At 42.5% G+C, this 23419-nt stretch overlaps 1 protein-coding gene across 4 annotated transcripts in view; it reads left to right on the top strand.

Moving 5' to 3' along the window:
* The window catches only part of CNNM2 (cyclin and CBS domain divalent metal cation transport mediator 2), a 165543-nt gene that overhangs the window by 108624 nt on the left and 33500 nt on the right, over positions 1-23419 (top strand). The window contains exon 2 of one of the 4 annotated variants that reach the window (XR_004176906.1): positions 3536-3630. The exons of the other annotated variants lie outside the window; for them this stretch is intronic. The gene's annotated coding sequence lies outside the window, so the exon portion shown is untranslated. The remainder of the gene's footprint in view (positions 1-3535; positions 3631-23419) is intronic. 4 annotated transcript variants of the gene reach the window in all.

The following is a 23419-nucleotide window of genomic DNA, read 5'->3' as shown; positions in this document are numbered from 1 at the left end:
GACAGACTTAAGTTTTGATTATAAAAATGTGCAAAAATGTAAAAATTGAGACTAGTATAATGTACATATATCTTTTAGATTTGATAATTTTTAATTTTTTTGAACCATTTCAAAGAAAGTTACATCACACTTTATCCTGAACTGTTTTTGCATACTTCTCCCACATAATCCTAATTCCATCATCACTCTTAAGAAAATTAGGGTACCCTAAAATCATTGACTACTCTCTCCATATTCACATTTTCCCAGTTGTCCCGCAAATGTTATATATGGTTGGCTTTCTTCTAACGAGGATGCAATCAAGATTTTTGCATCGCATTGTGATATTATGTTTTTTTGGTCTTGTTAAAGCTAGAATAATTCCTCTCATTTTTTCATGACATTGACTATTTTTTCGTGATATTGACTTCTTAATTTTTATAAGTTTAAAGTATATGTAAAAGTAGAGAAAATAGACAATAAACTACAATATTACCCATTACCAATTCAATAAATATCATGGCTTTGTTATATTGGTTTCATTTATCTTTTTTCTTTGCAAAAATATTTCAAAACAGATTCAAGACATCATTTCATGCCTCATAAGTCTAAGCAATGAAGTCATTTTGTGATGTTACCAAATACGGTACTGTGATAATACCAAGCAAAATTTATTTTTATTTATTATTTATTATTATTATTATTATTTTTTAGACGGATTCTCGCTCTGTTGCCCAGGCTGGAGTGCAGTGGCGATCTTGGCTCACTGCAATCTCTGCCTCCCGGGTTCAAGCGATTCTCCTGCCTCAGCCTCTCGAGTAGCTGGGACTACAGTTGCATGCCACCATGCCTGGCTAGTTTTTTGTATTTTTAGTAGAGATGGGGTTTCACTGTTAGTCAGGATGTCTTCATCTCCTGACCTCATGATCCACCCACTTCAGCCTCCCAAATTGTTGGGATTACAGGTGTGAGCCACCGTGCCTGGCCGATATTGGCTTTTTAAAGAAACCAAGCTAGTTGTTTTGTAGAGTACCCTACATTTGGGGCTTGTATGATTGTTTTGTCATTGTATCATTTAACTCATTTCTCTATCCCATGTATTTCCTGTACACTGGAAGCTAGATCCAAATTCCTGACTAGATTAAACACCTTCGTCAAGAATACTTTATAAAGGATGAAATGTATTTTGGTGTGCAATACTTTAGGTGGTACATATGGTCTGGTTATCCACTATTAATGACTTTAAATTTGATCACTTGATTAAGGTGGTGACTACAGTTGGCTCCATTCTATTTTATTTATTTTTAAATTTTATTTTGAGACAGAGTCTCGCCCTGCCACCCAGACTAGAGTGCGGTGGCGCGATCTCCACTCGCTGCAACCTCCAACTCCCTGGTTCAAGCGATTCTCCTGCCTCAGCCTCCCAAGTAGCTGGGATTACAAGCATCGCCACCACGCCTGGCTAATTTTTGTATTTTCGTAGAGACAGGGTTTCACCATGTTGGTCAGGATGGTCTCGATCTCCTGACCTCATGATCCGCCCGCCTCGGCCTCCCAAAGTGCTGGGATTACAGGTGTGAGCCCCAACGCCCGGCCAAGTTGGCTCTGTTCTAGAGATAAGCTTTCTTCTTTGGGATTAGCAGTGATCTGTGGAGTGATACTTTGGCACCACACAAATATTATTTTCTCCATCAACCTCTTTTCCTAATGGTTTTAGCATCTGTTAATGTTCTTTGCCTGAATCAATACATTTCAACAGGCATTGGAAGATGGTGTTGCCATTCTTCTGAAGTAGGACTCAGGCATTTTCTTTGAGTTGGGCTCACTGATTGGTGTTTCATACAGTTGTGCATGAATCACATCCATAATATATCTTCTCTAATTATCCAAATCTTCGTTTTCATTTCAAGTGGAACAAGCAGTGCAAAGCATTTTCAAAGCAGTACAGGTGCAGACTCTTTCTAGATGTGTTTTCTCTTACCCCCTCCTAATTCAATAGCAGGGATTTTTTTTGTTCAACAACCTGCTTTTACTGATTCTTTCTGAAGGATTCATCATAATGTTTGCTATGGTTTGAATGTGTCTCACAAAGTTCATGTGGTGAAACTTAATCTCCAATGCAAACACTGGGAGAATAGGGTCTAATAAGAGGTGACTGGGTCATCGGGTTCCTCATGAATGGATTGGTGTCATTATGGAGTTAGATTAGTTCTTGTGAGAATGGGCTTGTTACAGAAGCAAGTTCAGTCTCCTCTTGCTCTCTTGCCCTTCTGCCATGGGATGACACAGCATGAAGGCCGTTGCCAGATGTGGGCCCCTCAGTCTTGCACTTCCCAGCCTCCAAACTGTAAGAAATCTGTTCTTCATAAATTAACCAGTCTCGAGTATTGTGATGTAGCAGCACAAAATGGACTAAGACAGCATCCGTAGAAACAACTTCTATTCTCTTAAGTTTTTATAATACTTAAATTACATAATTGCAGCATCAAGTACAAATGTCATAAATATTTTTGGAGGCTGGGTGTGGTGGCTTATGCCTGTAATCCCAGCACTTTGGGAGGCCAAGGCGGGTGGATCACTTGAGCTCAGGAGTTTGAGACCAGCCTGGGCAAAGTGGTGAAACTGTGTCTCTACAAAAAATACAAAAGTTTCGCTGGGCGTGGTTGCACACACCTGTAGTGTCAGCTACTCAAGAGGCTGAGGTGAGAGAATTGCTTGAGCCCAGGAGGTCGAGGTTGCAGTGAGCGGTGATCATGCCACTGCACTCTAGCCTTAGGGACAGAGTGAGACCTTGTCTCCCAAAAAAAAAAAAAAAAGTTTGGAAACAGAAATAACCAATTTTTAGTAAAAATTCTGCTTAATCTAGGGGAGTTTAGAATGCAGAGTACTAGATAGTAGTCCGTTAGCCAAAAGCATTCAGTGTGCTGTGGGCCTCATTCAGTGTGTTTTACAGAGAGAATGGAAGTGTGTTCATTAGTCAGCACGTTACATGGAGGTCAGTTAAGAGAAGAGTCTACCATGTTGTGATTTTCCTTGCCTGTCTTCCTTGGTTGACTTCCAGTTCCTTGACAGTAAGGAAATCAGTCTTGTATGTGTTTGGGTTTAATCCCTGGTGCATGGTACAGTGCTTAGCATATAGTGAGTGCTCAAGAAAAATGTTTGTTGAATGAATTCATGACTGGCCATATTGACCTCAAGTGAATTCTAATCGTAAACACAGAAATCTTTGCAATATCTTTAAAAATGTCAAGGTTGGTATGGCCATTGCACATAATTTATTCTTTCATTGGCTTTTCCCCTTCTCATTCCCTCAGTCTTTGAGTCTTTCTCTGCTCTGTGCCAACTTCCTTCAATTTATTGTGTATTACAAGCTACCTGTGTTTATTATCTTTCTAGTTTCCTGACAAAGATGCAAAAAGAATGTGTAACAGTTTGGCTGCAATGGCGCTCTGCACAAAGAGAGATGAGATTTTTAGGAAAATGCAAAGTAGTTCCTTAGTTCTCTATTCTAGAGCTTAACCAATCCCAGGAACTGAAGTCTTCTGTTTCTTCACAGAGGAAATATGACAAAGGCAGTGGCTGTACAAGCTTCCTTCATGGCCCGCCCTCCCCACTGCCTCATCCAGTAAGCGGGAGCAACTACTTCTAGAGGTGAGAGGGGAGGGAGGACAATCTCCATAACCCATTTGATGCACCCAGCTGCAAAATTTTGGTCTTGAGAAACAGAGCAAACAATTTGTAGAGTTGCTATATTGAAGAACTTTAAAGCAAAATAAGACTATGTAGGATTGAATGCTTAGGTGATACAAATGATATTCTTTGATAGAAGCCTACAATCTATATTTTCAAAGAAGCTACTTATAGCTGAATAATTCCAATGATCCCAAGATCCTGTTTCTATAGATATTAAAAGGTATTATGCATGTACATTTGAGATGATTTTCGTCAGTAATATAATCATTATCATTTATTGAGCACTTACTATGTGCCAGGCACTATTTAAATTGTTTTTTCATTTGATTTTTCAATTTTTGTAGTGAACATAGGGTATATCTCCATTTACAGACAAAGTGGGAGGCCATGAGAAGGTAAATGACTTGCTCTCAGTCACACAGGTAGTATGTAACAGAGTCAAAGCATCCACACCCATACTTGTCTAATTTGAATTTAAGTTCTTAATCACTGATAGTATGCCTAGGGTCCTGTCACATATTTGAGCTCTTAAAATCTGTGCCTTTTTTGGTGAGGGGTCAGTGACTGAGAACAGCCTAGATCTTCTGAACATTGTATCAGGAACTGAGGTGATGTTCCATAAGGCATTTGTAGTGTGTACTCACAGAAAACTTAAGACAGTTTGTCATTTTTACCAAGGAGCAGGTCCCTCAAAAGGACGGTCTGTTTCTAAGGTTCTTTACGGAAGCAAATGAGTGTTGAGTTATTTGGCCATTCATTCACTCATTTATTCATCTAGTCGTTCAGTAAACACGTCTTTTTTTACTTGACAACTCATTATATTTGCATATCAGACTCTTGGTTTTCAGGTTAAATTCATGTTTTGTGTTTAAGAAGATAATGAAAATCCTTGAAGACGTTCTCAAGCACAGCAGGAAGGAGCACAGGATTTGATTTTTCTACTTGTTTTTCAAGTGGGCTTCATCTGAGGACAAACTCTATTGTAACTTTTCTAGAATTTGGTGCCAATAGGAGTTAATATAATAAAAGCAGTACAATTAATTAGGAAATGGGTGTCTTTTATGTACAAGGCCTTAGATTAGGTAGCAGCAGTTGGTCATTCTTCTGGGAAGTGGTTGCTAAAAGTATAATCAACTGGCAGTCACTGATTGGCCTTGTTTACTGCATTGTGTCCCAGGGAAAAAAATATAATCTCCTCTTATGACAAGATCTTGCAGAGATAACACCATTTCCGCCATAATCTTCATCCCTCTCCCGTTTTCTTTTCTTTTCTTTTTTTTTTGAGACAGAAACTCTCTCTGTCACCCAGGATGTAGTGCAGTGATGTGATATCGGCTTACTGCAACCTCCACACTCCAGGTTCAATCGATTGTCATGTCTCAGTCTCCCAAGTAGCTGGCATTACAGGCATGTGCCACCATGCCCAGCTCATTTTTGTATTTTTAGTAGAGATGGGGTTTCAGCATGTTGGCCAGGCTGGTTTCAAACTCCTGACGTCAAGTGATCCACCTGCCTCGGCCTCCCAAAGTGCTGGGGTTACAGGTGTGAGCCACCGTGCCCAGCCCCCACTCCTGTTTTCTTAAGATTAATTTGAGCTATTTAGTTAAGCTTTATTAAAAGTATTGGCTGGGGCCGGGCGCGGTGGCTCAAGCCTGTAATCCCAGCACTTTGGGAGGCCGAGACGGGCGGATCACGAGGTCAGGAGATCGAGACCATCCTGGCTAACACGATGAAACCCTATCTCTACTAAAAAATACAAAAAACTAGCCGGGCGAGGTGGTGGGCGCCTGTAGTCCCAGCTACTCGGGAGGCTGAGGCAGGAGAATGGCATAAACCCGGGAGGCAGAGCTTGCAGTGAGCTGAGATCCGGCCACTGCACTCCAGCCTGGGTGACAGAGCGAGACTCCGTCTCAAAAAAAAAAAAAAAAAAAAAAAGGTATTGGCTGGTCACGGTGGATCACACCTGTAATCCGAGTACTTTAGGAGGCCGAGGTGGGTGAATCACCTGAGGTCAGAAGTTCAAGACCAGCCTGGCCAACATGGCGAAACCCCGTCTCTACTTAAAAAAAAAAAAGCCGGGTGTGGTGACCAGTACCTGTAATCTCAGCTACTCAGGAGGCTGAGGAGAATCGCTTGAACCCAGGAGTCGGAGGTTGCAGTGAGCTGAGATGGCGCCACTGCACTCCAGCCTGGGTGACAGAGCAAAACTCCGTCTCAAAAAAAAAAAAAAAAAAAAAAATTACCCCGTACGATGCTAGTTTCTGAGGCTTTAGATGCGAAAGAGAACCCTTCCCTTCAAGAATCTCACAGAGGACTGGAAAAAATCTCAGAGGAGCCAGGCACGGTGGCTCACGCCTGTAATCCCAGCACTTTGGGAGGCTGAGGCAGGTGGATCACGAGGTCAGGAGATCTAGACCATCCTGGCTAACACGATGAAACCCCGTCTGTACTAAAAATACAAAAAAAATTAGCCAGGCATGGCAGCATGTGCCTGTAGTCCCAGCTACTAGGGAGGCTGAGGCAGGAGAATCCCTTAAACCTGAGAGGCAGAGATTGCAGTGAGCCCAGATCACACCACTGCACTCTAGCCTGGGAGACAGAGCAAGACTCTGTCTAAAAAAAAAAAAAAAAAAAAAAAAATCTCAGAGGAGAGTGAGACAGTTAAAATACAGGGTAATAAGTGCCCTGATGGAGCCAATGAAAGCTTTTTGGTAACAGTGACAGGCACCAAACCCAGCTGGTCTAGGTGAGGTTAGGAAAACTTCCAAGATGAGACGATGCTTAAATTGAATATTTGAGGGAGAATAAGAGTCAAGGAGCTAAGGGGAGGCCAGTGTTTATGGCAAAGGACAGTGAAATAGCATATCTAGTTTGGGGAAATGGAAAATGTATGCTCTGGCGTGGAATGAGCAAAGCTATGGGAGATGTGGCTAGAAAAGGATCCTATCATGACAGGCTTTGAAGGGCATCCCAAAGAGCTTAAACGTTCCTAAATGCAGTGAGAAGTTATGGAAGAATTTTAAGCAGGCGAGTAACATGTTCAGATTTGGTCTTTAATAAGATTACTGTGGCATCAGTGAGGTGGCCTTGAGGAGATTACATTCAGGTTAGGTACATTAGAAGTAATGAGGACTTGGAATTTAGGTGAATTGGTGATGGGATGGAGACTATGAAATAATCGATATTGGCTGGACATGGTGGCTCACGCCTATAATCCCAGTACTTTGGGAGGCCGAGGCAGATGGATCACTTGAGGTCAGGAGTTCAAGACCAGCCTGGCCAACATGACAAAACCCCGTCTGTACTAAAAATACAAAAATTAGCCAGGCGTGGTGGTCCACGCCTGTAGTCCCAGCCACTTGTGAGGTGGGAGAATTGCTTGAGCCTTGGAGGCGGAGGCTGCAATGAGCTGAGACCATGCCACTGCACTCCAGCCTTGGCAACAGAGTGAGGCTCCCTCTTGGGGTCAGGGCGAGGGTGGAAATAGATATTTAGGAGGCAGTCTTAAATTTAAAACCTAACACAACGTTGGGTACCAGTGTGTCATAGCCAGGTGAAACTAGAGGGAAAAGAGGCATCTAAGTTGACTTTTACAGTTTCACATTTGACCTTTACAGATGTCATTAGTATGAAGATTAGAAGTGGGGAAACAGGTTTTGTGAAGATGATAGGTTTAATTTTGGACATACTGAACTTAAGATGCTTATTAGACAAGAGGAGGAGGAGGACCAGATGGGCAGATGGAATATTTTTATACCTGAGGTTTAGATGAGACTGGGATGGTGGAGTATGTAGATTTTAGAGTTTTCAGTCTGTGCTTTATGCTCCCTTTATTGTTACTCGATTAGTACATCATGAAAAGCATATCACCACGAAGCTAATGAAGGTAAAGCTTAAGTGCTCACATGTGTGGGCTGCTTCCAAGGCCCTGGGAAGACCCCTAGCAAGTGTTTTACAGGTTTTTTTTTTTTTTTTTGAGACGGAGTCTCGCTCTGTCGCCCAGGCTGGAGTGCAGTGGCCGGATCTCAGCTCACTGCAAGCTCCGCCTCCTGGGTTTACGCCATTCTCCTGCCTCAGCCTCCCGAGTAGCTGGGACTACAGGCGCCCGCCACCTCGCCCGGCTAGTTTTTTGTATTTTTAGTAGAGACAGGGTTTCACCATGTTAACCAGGATGGTCTCGATCTCCTGACCTTGTGATCCGCCCATCTCGGCCTCCCAAAGTGCTGGGATTACAGGCTTGAGCCACCGCGCCCGGCCTGTGTTTTACAGGTTTACGTGTATTTGTAAATTTTGAAAAATCGGAAAGTTTACAGTGGGCCAAAATGACTCTTTCCACATTGAGTTACCCTCTCTTACTCTTGTGTGTGGCACTGTTGGAGTGGTCCCAAGCATTTTTGAGATTCAGCTGTGGGAAAGTTAAGCTGTGGATATACACTTTGTTTGGGTTTACTGGAATATGTCTATGTGGTTGCAGTCACTTTGATGTATAGTTATTGGTGGCCATCCCATTGCATAAATGATATTCAACAATGTGGATGTCACTCAGAGGTACAAGACCAGCACTGTATTGAGATAGGAGTGTGTTCTAACACGTCTGGCACTGGAATTTGCAAGTAGAAGAGCATGAAATGTGTGAAACCAAAAAGTGGCTGGTGGAAAAACTTTCCATTCATCCGACATCTTAGCCTGAACATCAGCCTGGTAGAAAGACTTGAATGAGGGGAAGTTTATAGGGGGTGCAGTCCCAGGAAGCAAGAGCTCAGGACAAGGAAAGTGAAATGAGAAGGAGGGAAAGAAAATTTAAGGATCTGATAGTGCCTTGGCTACAGGCATCAGGTATTCAATCCCACTAGGACCTTTTTAGGAACCTATGAAATGGAATGCTCTCAGAACTGTCTGCTTAAGTATAAAATGAGGGGGAGGTGGGGGAATTTATCCCATTGATTTCTCCCTCTTGTTTGCATATGCATAACTGCAGAATAAGTTTCAAATAGCCAGGCATTGTGGTGCACATCTGTAATCCCAGCTACTCAGGAGGCTGAGGCAGGAGAATCGCTTGAACCTGGGACATGGAGGTTGCAGCGAGCCGAGATCATGCCACCGCATTCCAACCTGGGGCAGGAAGTGAAATATTGAGCATTAGCAATGAGACAGCGTCTGCTTGCACTGATGCACGAGCATGAAGCCACTGCAAGCCTGCGTGAACTAGTCACTGCGGCAGTGGAGGGAGTGAGCACTGGTGCCTACAGGGTTGGAAGTGGTTCTTTAGAGGTGTCCAACACTGACAGGGGACCCTGTTGTTCTCCTTGATTCCTGGTTGAAATAAACATTTTCTCTTGTTAGAAATATACACATTAGGGGTGGGGTACGGTGACTCATGCCTGTAGTCCCAGCACTTTGGGAGGCCGAGGTGGGTGGATCACCTGAGGTCAGGAGTTCGAGACCAGCCTGACCAACATGGTGAAACTCCATCTCTACTGAAAAAGACAAAAAATAGCCAGGCGTGGTGGTGCACATCTGTAATCCCAGCTACTCAGGAGGCAGGAGAATCACTTGAACCTGGGAGATGGCGGTTGCAGCGAGCCGAGATCACGCCACCACACTCCAACCTGGGGGACAGAGGGAGACTCCATCTCAAAAAGAAAAAAAGAATTACCCTGTAGAATGCAAATTTGTAACAGTACTACAAATTTCATCCAGAATGCCACTGTTAACTTTTGTTTCTAGTTTTCTATATATAATTATGATTAATGCAATTAATTATAATGAATACAAATGGGAACATACTATAATATTCTACAGGGCTTTTTTTTTTTTTTTAGAGTAACTTTTCATAACAATCGATGTAGCTCTAACTTTTTTTTTTAAATAGCTACATTAGCATTCTACTGCTGATAGAATCCTGCTACATCCACGCTAGCTGCGTAGCATTCTAGTGTGGATGTTGTAGAGTTTACTTAACGAGACTATTGTGGATGTTTAGGTGGTGACTTTTTTCTTATAGAAATATAAAAACTTAGCTGAGTGTGGTGGCTCACATCTGTAATCCCAACACTTTGGGAGGCTGAGGTGGATGGATTGCTTGAGCTCAAGAGTTTGAGACCAACCTGGGCAACATGGTGAAACCCCGTCACTACAAAAGATACAAAAATTAGCCGGATGTGGCTACACATGCCTGTAATCCTAGCTACTTGTGAGACTGAGGCAGGAGAATCACTTGAACCTGGGAGGTGGAGGTTGTAGTTAGCCATAATCATGCCATTGCACTCTAGCCTGAGTGACAAAGACCCTATCCAAAAGAAAAAAAAAAAAAAAAGAAAAGAAAAATAGAAAAACTAATTTTTGTCTTCTACACATTTTTTAAAAATTTATTTTATTTTATTTTTATGTTTTTGGGATGGAGTCTCGCTTTGTCACCCAGACTGGAGTGCAATGGCATGATCTCAGCTCACTGCAACCTCCGCCTCCCAGGTTCAAGTGATTCTCCTGTCAGCCTCCTGAGTAGCTGGGATTACAGGCGTGCACCACCACGCCTGGCTAATTTTTGCGTTTTTAGTAGAGATGGGGTTTCACCATGTTGGCCAGACTGGTCTCGAACTCCTGACCTTGTGATCCGCCCACCTCGGCCTCCCAAAGTGCTGGGGTTACAGGAGTGCCCCACGACGCCCGGTCCTTCTACGCATTTTTAAGAGCTATTGGGGGAAAGTACATCATGGGAATAGTGAGTAGACATTGTGAAGGAATCTGTAATAGAGAACATTGGGTTTTAAAAGTTGTTTGCATCTTTTTTCTCTATAATGAAGATGAAGTGCTTGAAGTTTCTGGGGACAGGAAACAAAAGAGTAAAATGCTAGGATTTTAGGACAATGAGGAAGACCTTGAAATATTTTCACCCTTTCATTTTTCTTGAAGTTTATCATATGCATAAAATTTGCGGAAGATAATTAATACGTTGTATAAGAATTTATCTAGATGATTCATTTTCCTTCTAATTCTAATATCCAGAGATTTTTCTTGGGGGGGATAATTTTGATAGTTCTTTTCCTTTGTATCACATAATTATTAACTATGTAATATATGTTTACTGTTAACTATATAATAAGATATAATAGCAATTCTACCTCATTCCAAATTGAGGTCATCAGGAAGGACTTCCTAAAAAGAGGAGACTTGAGTGAGAAAAGGGGTTAAGGTCTTTCTTCTTTTAAAAAACAAAACAAAACAAAACAAAACAAAAAAATTACTCTCCCCTTCAAGCAGGTTTAAAAACTGTGACCTCATTCCTTTCCAAAAACGCCTGTGACTGTAGCAAATGTACAGTGTAGTTTGATCTGCAATGTTAGCACATTGTCCGGGCTTAGCTAATTTTTGTTCAGTGACTGTGACAACAGGACCACATTTTTATATATGACTTTTGTATAATCACTGATCTTGTCTACTTGTGTTGTAGAAATCAGCCAAGAAATTAGTTTAGTTGAAATCAATAAGTTTGGACTACAAAACAAAGTTTGTAAGTAATTATTGGTCTAAAAGCTAAAACCTAATAATGGAACAGAAGAGTAAATCATAAAACCAAAGCCCTAACATTTGGGCTTAGCAGGAGAAGTGTAGATCTCTTTTAAAAATCTCCTACTATTAACTGGGCATGGTGGCTCATGTCTATAATCCTAGCACTTTGGGAGGCTGAGGTGGAAGGATCACTTGAGTCCAGGAATTCGAGACCAGTCTGGGCAACATAGTGAGACCCTGTCTCAAAAAATAAAAAATAACTCCTCCTATTACTGGATATATTGGACTACTACTAAATGGACTACTAAGTAGTCTAGTCAGTCCTCATTTATCATTCTTATAAAGGCCTGAAGGAAAGACAGAAATAGTCTCATTGGTTCTAAAATAAATCCCTTAGTTCTATAGAAGAACTACCTGTCTCTTGGGGAACATGAGAAGGTTCCCATCATCTCAGCCTGAAAGCCATCTTTTGTCTTAGCCATGTTTTCCATTGCCCATCATTTACTAGGAAAACATTCCAATGAGTGTACAGTGAGTGTTACAGACCACCAAAAAAGATGAAGTGGAGATGCCCAGCATGCCTCACTATTTATAAGAAAATATTTCCCCAAAAGATGGGAAAATCCGAGTCTTTAAATACTCTGAGAGAGAGAAATAATGGAAAAAACTCTTCAGTCTCTGTTCTGTTGGTTCGTGAGATTTTCTCACAAGTTATTTGGATGGGCCATTAAGTAAGTCACATAATGACTGGAATTTTCTATTAATTGCCTCACTTTGGGTTTCTGGCTAAAGTATCTGGCAGCAAGGCTGAAGAACAAGAGAAAAGGAGTGGGTGGTGGTGGGAATGTGAGACCATCCATTGTTTATTGCCTGGAATCCTAACTTAGGGGAGAGGGCTGGAGGGCTGTCTTTGATAGGACCGTCCACTTGGATGGATAGAAGTAAATGACTTGGCTTCTTGTCTTTTAAACAGTTTAGGTTAGCTTTTCTTTCAGAGGGTTACTTTACTTGCTGTGTCTGCTATTGTCACCAGGAAGTTCATGGATCGGATTCTCTGGCATAGCGCACACACATTAGTTTGTCTTCCTATACACATCAATCATCTTGGCTTTGGGAAATGATAACTTAGTTTAATTCTAGTTTTCCTTTTGCTTTGTGCTATTAATCCCTTTGTGGTGTGGATCCTGAGTCTATTAGTCAGGGTCCAACCAGAGAAACAAAACCAATAGGATACAAACACACACACACACACACACACTTTCATCAAGGGATTTATTATAAGACTATAGCTTATGTATTCTGGAGGATGTATAAGAAAGCCCAAATTGATAGGACAGGTCATTAGGAAGAGAAGATCACAAGCAGGCTGGAATCCCACAGGCAGCATCTGAAGTTGTTTTCTATGGGAGGAATTTCTTCTCTCCTTCAGAAAGCCTTAAGGCCCTGCTTTTAAGGCCTTCCAACTAATTAAGTTGGGTCTACCAAGAGTGATCTCCCTTAAAGTCAACCCATGACGTCCCATTAGGGACTTCATTTGCAGCTGCAAAATCCCTTCACAATAGCACCTAGATTAGTGTTTATTGAATTACCAGGGACTGTTAAATTCATCAACACATTGGGAGACGCCAAAGAGGAGTTGACTGGAAAATCATCCTGCCACAGATGTTTATCAAATCGAGGCTGGGGTCTCTGCTACTCTCTCCAAAAACCGTTTCTCTCTTAGTTATATAACTGCCTGCTGTATACCTCACCCAGGGAAGCATGGTTGGCTAATCTTTGTCAGGATTGGACCCCACTCTTGGGTTTTCAAACATTGCATATAAAACAAGTTTTTGTTGACTGAAAAATGTTTTTCTGTTGATAACCATTTTTAAATATAGCTTTTTAAATATTTGTTTAAACTTAAACACTAAAGCGTAAGGGCCACTGTCAATAGAAAACTAAGGTCTTATTTTACCAAGGAAACCATTAAAATGATTAGTTTGAGGGTATGGCTATAAAAGGGTAATAGGAAGGTCATTTGGTGGTAGAAGTGTCCTGTACCATGGCTCTGTCAGTGCTCATATCCTGGTTGTGACTCTGTGCTGCAGTTTTGCAAGATGTTTACCATGGGGGGAAACTGGATAAAAGTACATGGAATCTTGGGCAAAATCCACAGGATCTTTCTGTTTCTTACAATTGCATGTGAATATACAATTGTTTCAAAATTAAAAATGTTCCATTTTGTAACAGCAAAGGATTTTTCAAATAATAGGAGCAATTATTTCCTAATTGATCTTTTTAATCATGTTAAAGAAGTAGACATCTATATATATTTAGCCCTGTGCTGGGAATTATATATATTATATAGTATTACATAATAAGTATATATATTTTATTTTATATATAATTTTATAGAGGGGGGGCCTCACTACATTACCCAGGCTAAACTCACTCATGGGCTCAAGTAATCTTCCAGCCTCAGCCTCCCAAGTAGCTGGGACTATGGTGGCACAACACCATGACCACTATGTCTGGCTACTCAATATGTATTTGAGTACAAGAAAGCATACGATGGGAAAATTGATGGTGACAGTTAAGTATAGTGTTTAATATAAAAGGGTTTTGTAAAAATCAGGGTCAAATAATTAGATGAAATATTGGGCATAGTGTAAGAAGATGGAGTCTTCTCTCTGTAATGATGACTGAGAGAAGATAGATAGCATAGCCTCAAAAAATGCCAGACATAACCATAAAGTATAAGTCCAAAGGAAACCTCTAGAAATATGGAGAAGGTAGTTTTAGGACAAATATAAAATATCCTTTTAGCTCAGAAAGTTGTATACGTTGAAAGTATGTTCAAAAGTTTAAATAAATGCGATTTGTAGATTCACTCATTCGGTAAATATCTGCATGCCTGTAGTGTGTCAGGCAGATATCTACAGTTTTTGTTGTTGTTTTTTTAAAACAGATCTTAGTTCTGTCACCCAGGCTGGAGTGCAGTGGTGCAATCTTGGCCCACTGCAACCTCCACTGCCTGGGTTCAAGCTTCTCCTGCCTCAGCCTCCCGAGTAGCTGGGATTACAGGCATGTGCCACCATACCTGGCTAATTTTTGTATTTTTAGTAGAGACAGGATTTCACCATATTGGCCAGGCTGGTCTCGAACTCCTGACCTGAAGCCATTTGCCCACCTTGGCCTCCCAAAGTGCAGGGATTATAGGCGTTGAGTCACCGTGCCTGGCGTACAGTCTTGTGTATTTCAGGAACTTTCCTAACATGTAAATGTTGATGTCCTTGAGGCTAACCATACCTTTCCCCAATCTCTATTGATAAAACTATAAAATCTGAGAACCACCTGGATTAGTTTTTCTCAGTGTATAATATTTCTGGTCTTACTGCATGGAGACTTTTACGGAGAAGTGAAATTCAACCAGTCAATTTTACGATAACACTCCTGGCTGCTGTATGCACTGTGCCAAGACTGTTTAGCCACTAATGGAGAGGACTTGTCTACTTTGCTTCTCCTGGTTTTAAAAAACATCTTTTAGAGGCTGACCACCTCAGTGAGTGCTACCTCCCTACTGTCAGTTGTTCAAGTGGCCAAAGAGCAGCAGCAACACTGTCATTTTAGATAAATTCAGGGTCCTGTCCAGGAGAGGGCCCTGTATCAAATAAACCTCTACCCTCACCAAGAAATGTTAGATTGTTTTAAGGAAACCGTGATTCTATATTCCACCCATCAGCCTCATTGGCAGACACATTAGTTCAGGCCTAACCCGGAATGAGGATGTTCATGGCTGGACTGAAGGAACTGTCCTGCTAGGGAGGTCTGGGCCGGCCACTTATGGGTCAGACTTTAGAATTTTTGGAAGTAGTAAAAGGGGGCTTTTGTCTCCCAGAATAGCAACAGTTATCATTTAAAACCAGTGGCTTCTATATACAGCAAGTGCTTCTATATATACACTCATGTATTGTTTATATAGGACTATTTTAAGATCTGTGTCACATTTTTCTGGTGTATTTTATGGTGGGAAAATTCAATTGGAAAAAATGCACTTAGCTCTGGTGGGGATGGTAAGGTAAAATAAGTACTTAAGAAAAAAGACACACACAGTTTGTTTTTATTTTTATTTTAGTTTTCAACAGTACAGAAATAGCTAGGTGATAGTTTCCTAAATGAAATTGTATTACTTCTCCTCAGCAGGTTTGATTTTAGCTCGTGTTCTAATACTAGATTTTTTTTTTTTTTTCTGAGATGGAATCTTGTTCTGTCAACCCGGCTGGAGTGCATGGCGTGATCTCAGCTTATTGCAGCCTCTGCCTCCCAGGTTCAGTCCTGCCTCAGCCTCCTGAGTGGCTGGGACTACAGGAGTGCACCACCACGCCCACGCCCGGCTAATTTTTGTATTTTTAGTAGAGACAGGGTTTTGCCCTGTTGACCAAGGTGGTCTCGAACTCCTGATCTGAGGTGATCCGCTCACCTCGGCCTCCCAAAGTGCTGGGATTACAGGTGTGACCCATTGCACCCAGCCTCTAATACTAGGTTGATCGCCACAGTAGTCAGAAGACTTGCAAGGCACACATCAGCATTCATCCGTGTATTCATTACAAAAATCTGAGAAAATGGCTTTACATGTTTGTTATGTGGCTTGTAATTCAGGGTTTATTTTTCTTTGGGTTTTGCCAGTGTTGAATTCAGAGGGAAACGGATAGGGAAAGGACCTGTCTAAAATACTATTAAGAGTAATGTGGGTGCCGGGCGCGGTGGCTCACGCCTGTAATCCCAGCACTTTGGGAGGCCGAGGCAGGCGGATCACGAGGTCAGGCGATCGAGACCATCCTGGCTAACATGGTGAAACCTCGTCTCTACTAAAAATACAAAAAACTAGCCGGGCGTAGTGGCGGGCGCCTGTAGTCCCAGCTACTCGGGAGGCTGAGACAGGAGAACGGCGTAAATCTGGAAGGCGGAGCTTGCAGTGAGCCGAGATCGTGCCACTGCACTCCGGCCTGGGCGACAGAGTGAGACTCCATCTCAAAAAAAAAAAAAAAAAGAGTAATGTGGGTATAGAGCCCCAGGCACTCCCATAGCCCAGGTATGGTGTGGCTGTGGCAGGGCAGCCCCAGTGGGTTGTGTGTGTTAGGGCAGTGAGTGAGGGGCTGGGGCTCTATGAGGGCCGACCCCCTTCCTACCTGTTCTTTGTAGAGGGTGGCATCAAGCTAGGTGTTCTGGGAGAGATGAGAAACAAAGAACTTCCATATCTCTTTCTTGGTATAAGAAAAAGATATGACCAGACACAGTGGCTCATGCCTGTAATCCCAGCACTCTGGGAGGTCAAGGAGGGTGGATCACCTGAGGTCGGGAGTTCAAGACCAGCCTGGTCGACATGGTGAAACCCCATCTCTACTAAAAATGCAAAAATTAGCCAGGCGTGGTGGTGCACGCCTGTAATCTCAGCTACTTGGGAGGCTGAGGCAGGAGAATCACTTGAACCTGGGAGGTAGAGGTTGTAGTGAGCCAAGATTGCACCACCGCACTTCAGCCTGGTTAACAAAGTGCGACTCCATCTCAAAAAACAAAAAAGACAGATGCCTTAAGAGAAATTCAGATGACATTATAGGAGCTCAAAAATACAAAAGATAAGTTCTGCCTTGGGGAATAGAACAGGCTTCCTGGTATGGGTGATATTATGCACGGAATTAAGAGCAAGGTTAAAAAGGATTAAAAGGGCTCAAGCAGAGGAAGGGGCAAGTAGGGCCATGGAGGACCTGACAGTGAAAAGTCAAGTCTGGGTGGACGAAGCTTAAGAAGGGTGAGTGGCAGTTGTAGTGTGGTGATGCCTTTGAGCCCTGCCCTAGGAACATTTTCTCTCTAATTTAGTAGCTGATGAGAAGTGAGCACTGTGTGTGCGTGATGGAATGCTGTGGTTATGTTACGGTGAGTAAGTCTTCCTTTGTGAATGGAGGAGTAGAGAAGAAACTGGAGTGTTGGCCATTGTGCTAGACTTGGCATGCGCTGAGGACTAACATGAAGGTGGATCCAGAGTTGATCTGGAGCTGATGGTCTAATAAGGGAGACCACGTTGTGGCACACTGAGCTCCCGGTGTGCAGATAACAAGCTATGGGGTGAGGAGGCATGGAGCTGACTGATTTTAGATATTTGAAGGCTGCTGTCAACCTCATCCCTGCTCAGATGTCTCTTCCATCTAAACATCTCTGGCTTATGTAATTGTTCCTCCTGTGACATAGTTTGTATATGGTACAGCATTTCCCCTCAGTTTGCCTCTTGTAAAATACAAGACCCAGACCTGAACTAAGATTCCAGATATAGCTAAATACGGGAGGAGAATTGCTTCTCTTATTCTGAAGTTGTGCTGCCACTCAGTTATCATGACATGCCCTGTTGCTGGATCAGCGTGTGATCTGTCTATCCTAAAGGGACCTGCTGTCAACAAAGGGAAGGGGCAGGAAAGGGAGCCCTACTGAAGGGGCCACATGGAGGGTGTTCCCCTTGGAGCCTGAAGTCTGCTGAACCCACTTAGCCCCTCCTCTTATCACTGCATCACCTATTCCCCGCTCCTGTCTCCAGCCCCATCTCCCATCTCACTCCCCCCTGTAGCTGTTGTCAACACCCTGACTGCCACCAGCTCTTCCCAGTGGTAGTTTTCCAGGTATATACAAATGTCAAGTTTCACTGAGCTGTGCATCTTATGCAGCTGTGTGTGTGTACCTGTTCACTCATTCATTCTTCATTGAAAAGGAAGAAAAAGAAAAGGCAAAGATTTCAGAGTTTTAAAGCCTGGGTGATTGGAAATCTAATGGTGTCATGTTCAGATCTAGGGACTCAAAGAAGGAGGTATTACTTTGGAGAGGACAGCCAAACTGTCCTAATGACAGGCCTTTTCTCTCTTGTCAAGGCTACTTGGCAGAAGGCCAGTTCGGGCCTCCCTGTTAGAAGCAGGAAGGCGTAGAAAGCACACTGGCCAGAGACTATAGGATCTTCCGCATGTCACTTACACTGTGACCCTCAGTCCCTTCCTCCACCACAGTCTTTATCTCCAGCATCTTCTGTCGCCAAAATCACCTTTCTTGACCTTTCGGCTGCATTCGATACTTATGACTGCTCTCTGCTCTTTGGGACAGTTTTTATTTTTCGTTTTTTAATGTGGCTTCCAAAACACCCATTCCCTTTATTCTCCCCTCCCCTTCCTGCTGGCCACTCTTTCTCAAGTCTCTCTTTGGTTCTATCTCAGCCTCCTGACCCAGGAAACTCGGGCACCCCCATGCTCAGCACTGGCTCTTCTCGCCATCCATGGCCTAGGTGATCTCAGTGGGTTTCTGGCTCTGCTACCATCTGTACTCGCTCAGGTTTTATCTGTAGCTTACATGTTTCTCTCTCTTTTGAATTCTGGACTCATGTATCTAACTATTTGACATTTCCGCTAGGATGTCAAACTTAACCTTCCAAAATCGAGCTGACTTCTGCCTTCTAGACTGATGCCATGCACTGTCCTCCACCGGGAGTGGCAACTCTGTTCCTCTCATTGCTCAGGCCAAAAAGCAAGTCAGCTTGACTCCTCTCATTCTCCTCCACCCCCCATCCAGTCCGTCAGCAAATCCTGCGGCCTGTTTCTAAAACACTGTCTATCTAGAATGCAGTTACTTCTCACCACCTGCACTGTTGCCCCCCGGGCCCAAGCCACCATCCTCCCTCACTTGGCTTACTGGTAACTTCCTGATTGGGTTTGCCCACCTCAGCCCTTTCCCAGGGCCATTCTCCTCCCACCTGCTGCCAGGCCTTTCTCAACCATGCAGCCAGAGGGACTCTTAAAACAATGCAGATCATGTCACTCTTCTGCCAGAGCCTTCCAGCGACCACGGAGTGAGAGCGAAAGCCTTTCCAATGGTTACATGGCCTGCATCCCACCCCATACAGCTCACCTTTCCTCTCGCCCTCCTGCCCACTCGCTTCCAGCCACAGTTGCCTCCTGGCTCCCCACCCACCACAGCGCATCAAGCCCCTCCCTCTTCAGGGCCTCCCGACTGTTCTACCTGAAAACATTCAGCCCAGGGTTGACTTCCTGTGCTGCTGCTTTGCTCGGGGCGAGTGGGGGGGGGCGTGGGGCAGGGGGGACCATCCTGTATTAAATGTCATCCCACCCCTACTGTTGTTCTCCACAGCACCTTAACACGACCCGACATGCCTTTTCACTTCAAGGTTTATTCTTCTATTAGTTTTCCCAGAGTCTGCTTCCCTAGTGTCCGTCTGCCATGCTCGAATGCCTCTTGAGAGCCAGTGCTGTGTTTTGGTCCTTGTGGTATGGGCCTGGCTCATAGTAGGTGGTCAGCAGATATTTATGGAACAAACAAATGAATTTGTGCGACTATAGTTCATTGTTCAGAATTCATTCATAGCCTGGATTTTATGGCTTATATATTATGTTCATATACATTCTCTCACTTGATCAGTTTGTTTACTTGTAAATCAGACTAAATCCAATTGTGATTATGTTTAAAGTGTATTGACTTCTTTGACTGCCAATATGCAAATTGGCTTCCTCTGGAGATCTTAAGTATAGCCATTAAAAATATCATGTCATTTTTCGTTAGTGACATGGGACCTAAATTTGGACTTGCAGAGCTTTTGCTTCTTTTATCACTAGTTCTGTAGAACTCTCTCTTTGAAATTTTATTGATTCCTATTCATTGAATTATTAAAATTTGATGTTAGTAGATCAGAAATTTAAAAAAGCCTATCAGCTGCTTCATTTGCCCTCTCCTTGGTTAGTAAGGAGGCCACAGCATCTCACAGCTTCAGGGAAACATGAAGCATTGCATTCTGTGCTAACAGTGCCCCCTGGAGTTGTGCAACATGGATGTCATGGCGAATGTAAGATGTTTGGCTTGAGTTTCTCATGGTGGGGTCTCTGTTTTCTTCCTGCTGTTTGAGTGGCATTTTAGGACCCCACAGGCTCAGTTTGCCTTGTGCTTGCATTATTGGGTCTTCTTGACTACTATGTGTCACTTTTTATTAGCATAGCTATATCCCGTTGTTCCTAATTCTCTTCTGCTACATCCATTCCGTTGACTTTTTTCCTTAATTAGTCTACCTAGTCCCATTTCACTTCATTGGCATCAACATCATCTGATAGCAAACAAGTCCATATTTTCTTCTGGCCGTTACAGGTGCCCTTGTTGGATTAATCATAATAGAAACAGTTATTACCACCAAAATACAAACTGTATCTGTCATTCAAAATTTGAGCCCAGAAGTGTGGTAAGGTTAAAAGATGGAAATGTGGTAATCCACTACCATTCTGGGCTGGTTTACCAATTCAGAGAGAATATGCAAATAATAAACTTTAATTTGTGGAGCAGTGGAAGCAGGCAGAGGTAGAAACTTGATCCCAGTTCTACCTTGTGTAGATTATATTAGTTGCTTAGTCCATCTCCCATTGCAGACATGGTTTTTGTAATTTCACCTGTGCTAGTGCCCTGCCCTGAGCACTAGTGGTTATAGAAAGATGGACAATCTAGGCTGTTATTTCGTAATAGCTTGCTTATGATTCTGAATTTGAGGAGAGATGTATTTATAAAGCCCTGCACTCTGAAAACAGGCCTGTTTAGATTCCCTTAGGACCAGAAAAAGAGGAGAAGGGGTAGGAATTTAAATACCAGGACAGTTCAAACTGCCTGGTGTACAGCAAGATCTCTTACAGCTTGCAAGAAAGGGCCCTCTCCAAGCCCTGATTGTGACAACAATTTATGCTTTATTTGATCTATATGCAGTTTATGAAGTTTATTTAGTCTATGCATATTTAAAAGTTTTAATGTTTAATATCTGTGATTAAATATTTTGCTGGCTGCTATATTTTCATTCTTCTTGTTGGAAGTTAAGAATCCATCAGTTTATCATCTTTTTAAGTTTTGGGTTTATTCTTCTATTCGTTTTCCTAGAGTTGCTTTTCTGTTTTCAGTCCTGACTTAATTTTTCCAATACTCAGGTTAAGAAAGGTCCTATTTGAGCTCAGTTTTGAAAATTTTTGTATTGAAAAGTTGTTTATTTGGGAGGCCCATGTGGATCACTTGAGGCCAGGAGTTCCAGACCAGCCTGAGCAATATAGCGAGACCCTGTCTCAACAAAAAATTTAAAAATTAGTTGGGCATGGTGGTGTGTGCCTATAGCCCTAGCTACTCAGGAGGCTGAGGTGGGAGGATCACTTGAGCCCAGGAGTTCAAGGCTGCAGTGAGCTACAATCACACCACTGCACTCCAGCCAGGGAGTAAGACCCTGTCTCAAAAGAAAAAAAAAAAAAAAAAAAAAAAAAGTTGTTTACATTTTCCTTTTGATTGATCCCTTGACAAGGACTAAAGTCCCTGCAGTGAATGGTTAAGTGGAAAGGTGCATGGAATCACTGTTCTCCAAAAGCCTGAGTGAAGGAGAGAGGTGTCATTGTTTTTCCTTTGTACTGTGCACAGGGAAGAAGTTTCAGAAAACAGGACTTCTCACCAGGAATTCCAAAGCTAAAAGAATGTGGCCCTGGGGCAGATGCAGAAGTTTCAGCTTTAAAACAAGTGAACTTGGAGGAAAACTTAATTTTCAGTCTAAGAAGCCTAATTCACAGAAATAATTTCTCCTAGAGTAAGGCCCTTTCCAGCCAAATCTGTCAGTGCTATTGAGCTGGTATTTCAAGTATGTCCATCTGCATTTAAACGAGTTGCTCCAAGACAATCTGATTATACGGTAGTTACTTTGGTGAGAATAGCGCCTCAGTGGAATGGAAACTTCATTTTGAGTCTAATATTAGACCTTGCTTTGGAAAATTCCTTTTAAATGATCACAAGCTGGGAATAGCAAAAGAATTTAACTTTCGACAGACAGCATTCACCAAGAATTTTTAACTGCTTATGTTGGGTCCTTGGGAAAGCAGATGTGAGAAACCTACTGGACCAACTGGACGAGATGAGAATTGACTTGACCTGATGCAGTGTTTATATCCATTGCTGATAAGTTTCCCTCCTTGTCTCCTCTGCTCAAAATATTTTCATTCTTTGAGCGTGAGCATGCTAGGGATGAAAATTTTAGGACGCCTAATTGTCTAACAATCTAAACTTCTAGGCTTGTAGGCACGGCTGCCTAGAAGGGGGTCTGAGGCAGAGCAGAAGCTGACTTAGACTGCCAAGTTAAGAAAGGGCCAACAGATCCGCAGGACCAGAGCCAGCGTCTGCGTAAGTGCTGGGAACTTGATCAGATGCAGCCCTCAGAATATTTTTAATGTGGCTGGTTGTATCTGGGCGAACTTACCCAACTTAAAGTGTTAACTAAACTTTATTTAAAGCTCTTGCACCCCCACCACCAAGAAAACACTCTGTCATTAAACAGAAGTTATACAAAAATTAGCTGATTATGAAGTTTCCAGATTATGCCTATTTTGCTTCATTTATGGATATGTTTTAGATACTTCGCATGCTTTGGATTGGGAAAACCAATATTGTTGTTTGAGAGATGCTCTTACTATTTTAAAAGATCTTTGAGATTGAAATGTGTCTTTTTTACTTTTATTTTTTTTATAGAGATGAGTTCTTACTATGTTGCCCAGGCTGGTCCCAAACTCCTGGCCTCAAGCAATCCTCCTGCCTTGGCTTCCCAAAATGCTGGGATTACAGGTGTGAGCCGTTGTGCCCTGCCTGAGGTGCATCTTCTAATCACTGTGTACATTTAATAATATAGTGGGGTTTTTTCCCTCTAAGCTGGTAATAAGTTGATGGTGCCTTAGAATTTAGGAAAAACATTAATAAAATAATGAGCGTTACCACTTAGTGATCACCCAGTGGATTCCAGGCAGTGTCTTTGCTGGGTACCAGCATTATCTCTGATCTTCACAACAACTCTATTGCAGTAGCAATTATGAGGCTGGCTTTAGAGATAAGGAGACTGAAACTCAGAAAAGTTAGGTTTGCTCATGGTCTTCTGCTAGTAATGGCTAATGAGTGGCCTGCTGGAGTTCAAATCCAGAACTGTTCAACTCATGTTCTTCCCTTGCCATCCTGGTCTCAAGTGATCCATCCCCAAAAGCAGCAGTCTTTAATCTATTTATGCCTAGTGTTCCATTATTGGAATGCTAAGCTTGTGGGGGTTATTTATATTCTACTGCTCAAGATCATCACCAAGGTCTGATTTTTCACAAAAACTTGCAACCTCTGACATAAATGGGTTAAACTTTTTTTAGTCTCAGATCCCTTGAAACTCTTAAAAATG

This window comes from Papio anubis, chromosome 11, assembly GCF_008728515.1.
Source record: "Papio anubis isolate 15944 chromosome 11, Panubis1.0, whole genome shotgun sequence".
Classification (NCBI taxonomy): domain Eukaryota; kingdom Metazoa; phylum Chordata; class Mammalia; order Primates; family Cercopithecidae; genus Papio; species Papio anubis.
The sequence above is the reverse complement of the archived record's forward strand: the minus strand, read 5'-3'. Positions and strand labels throughout refer to the sequence as shown.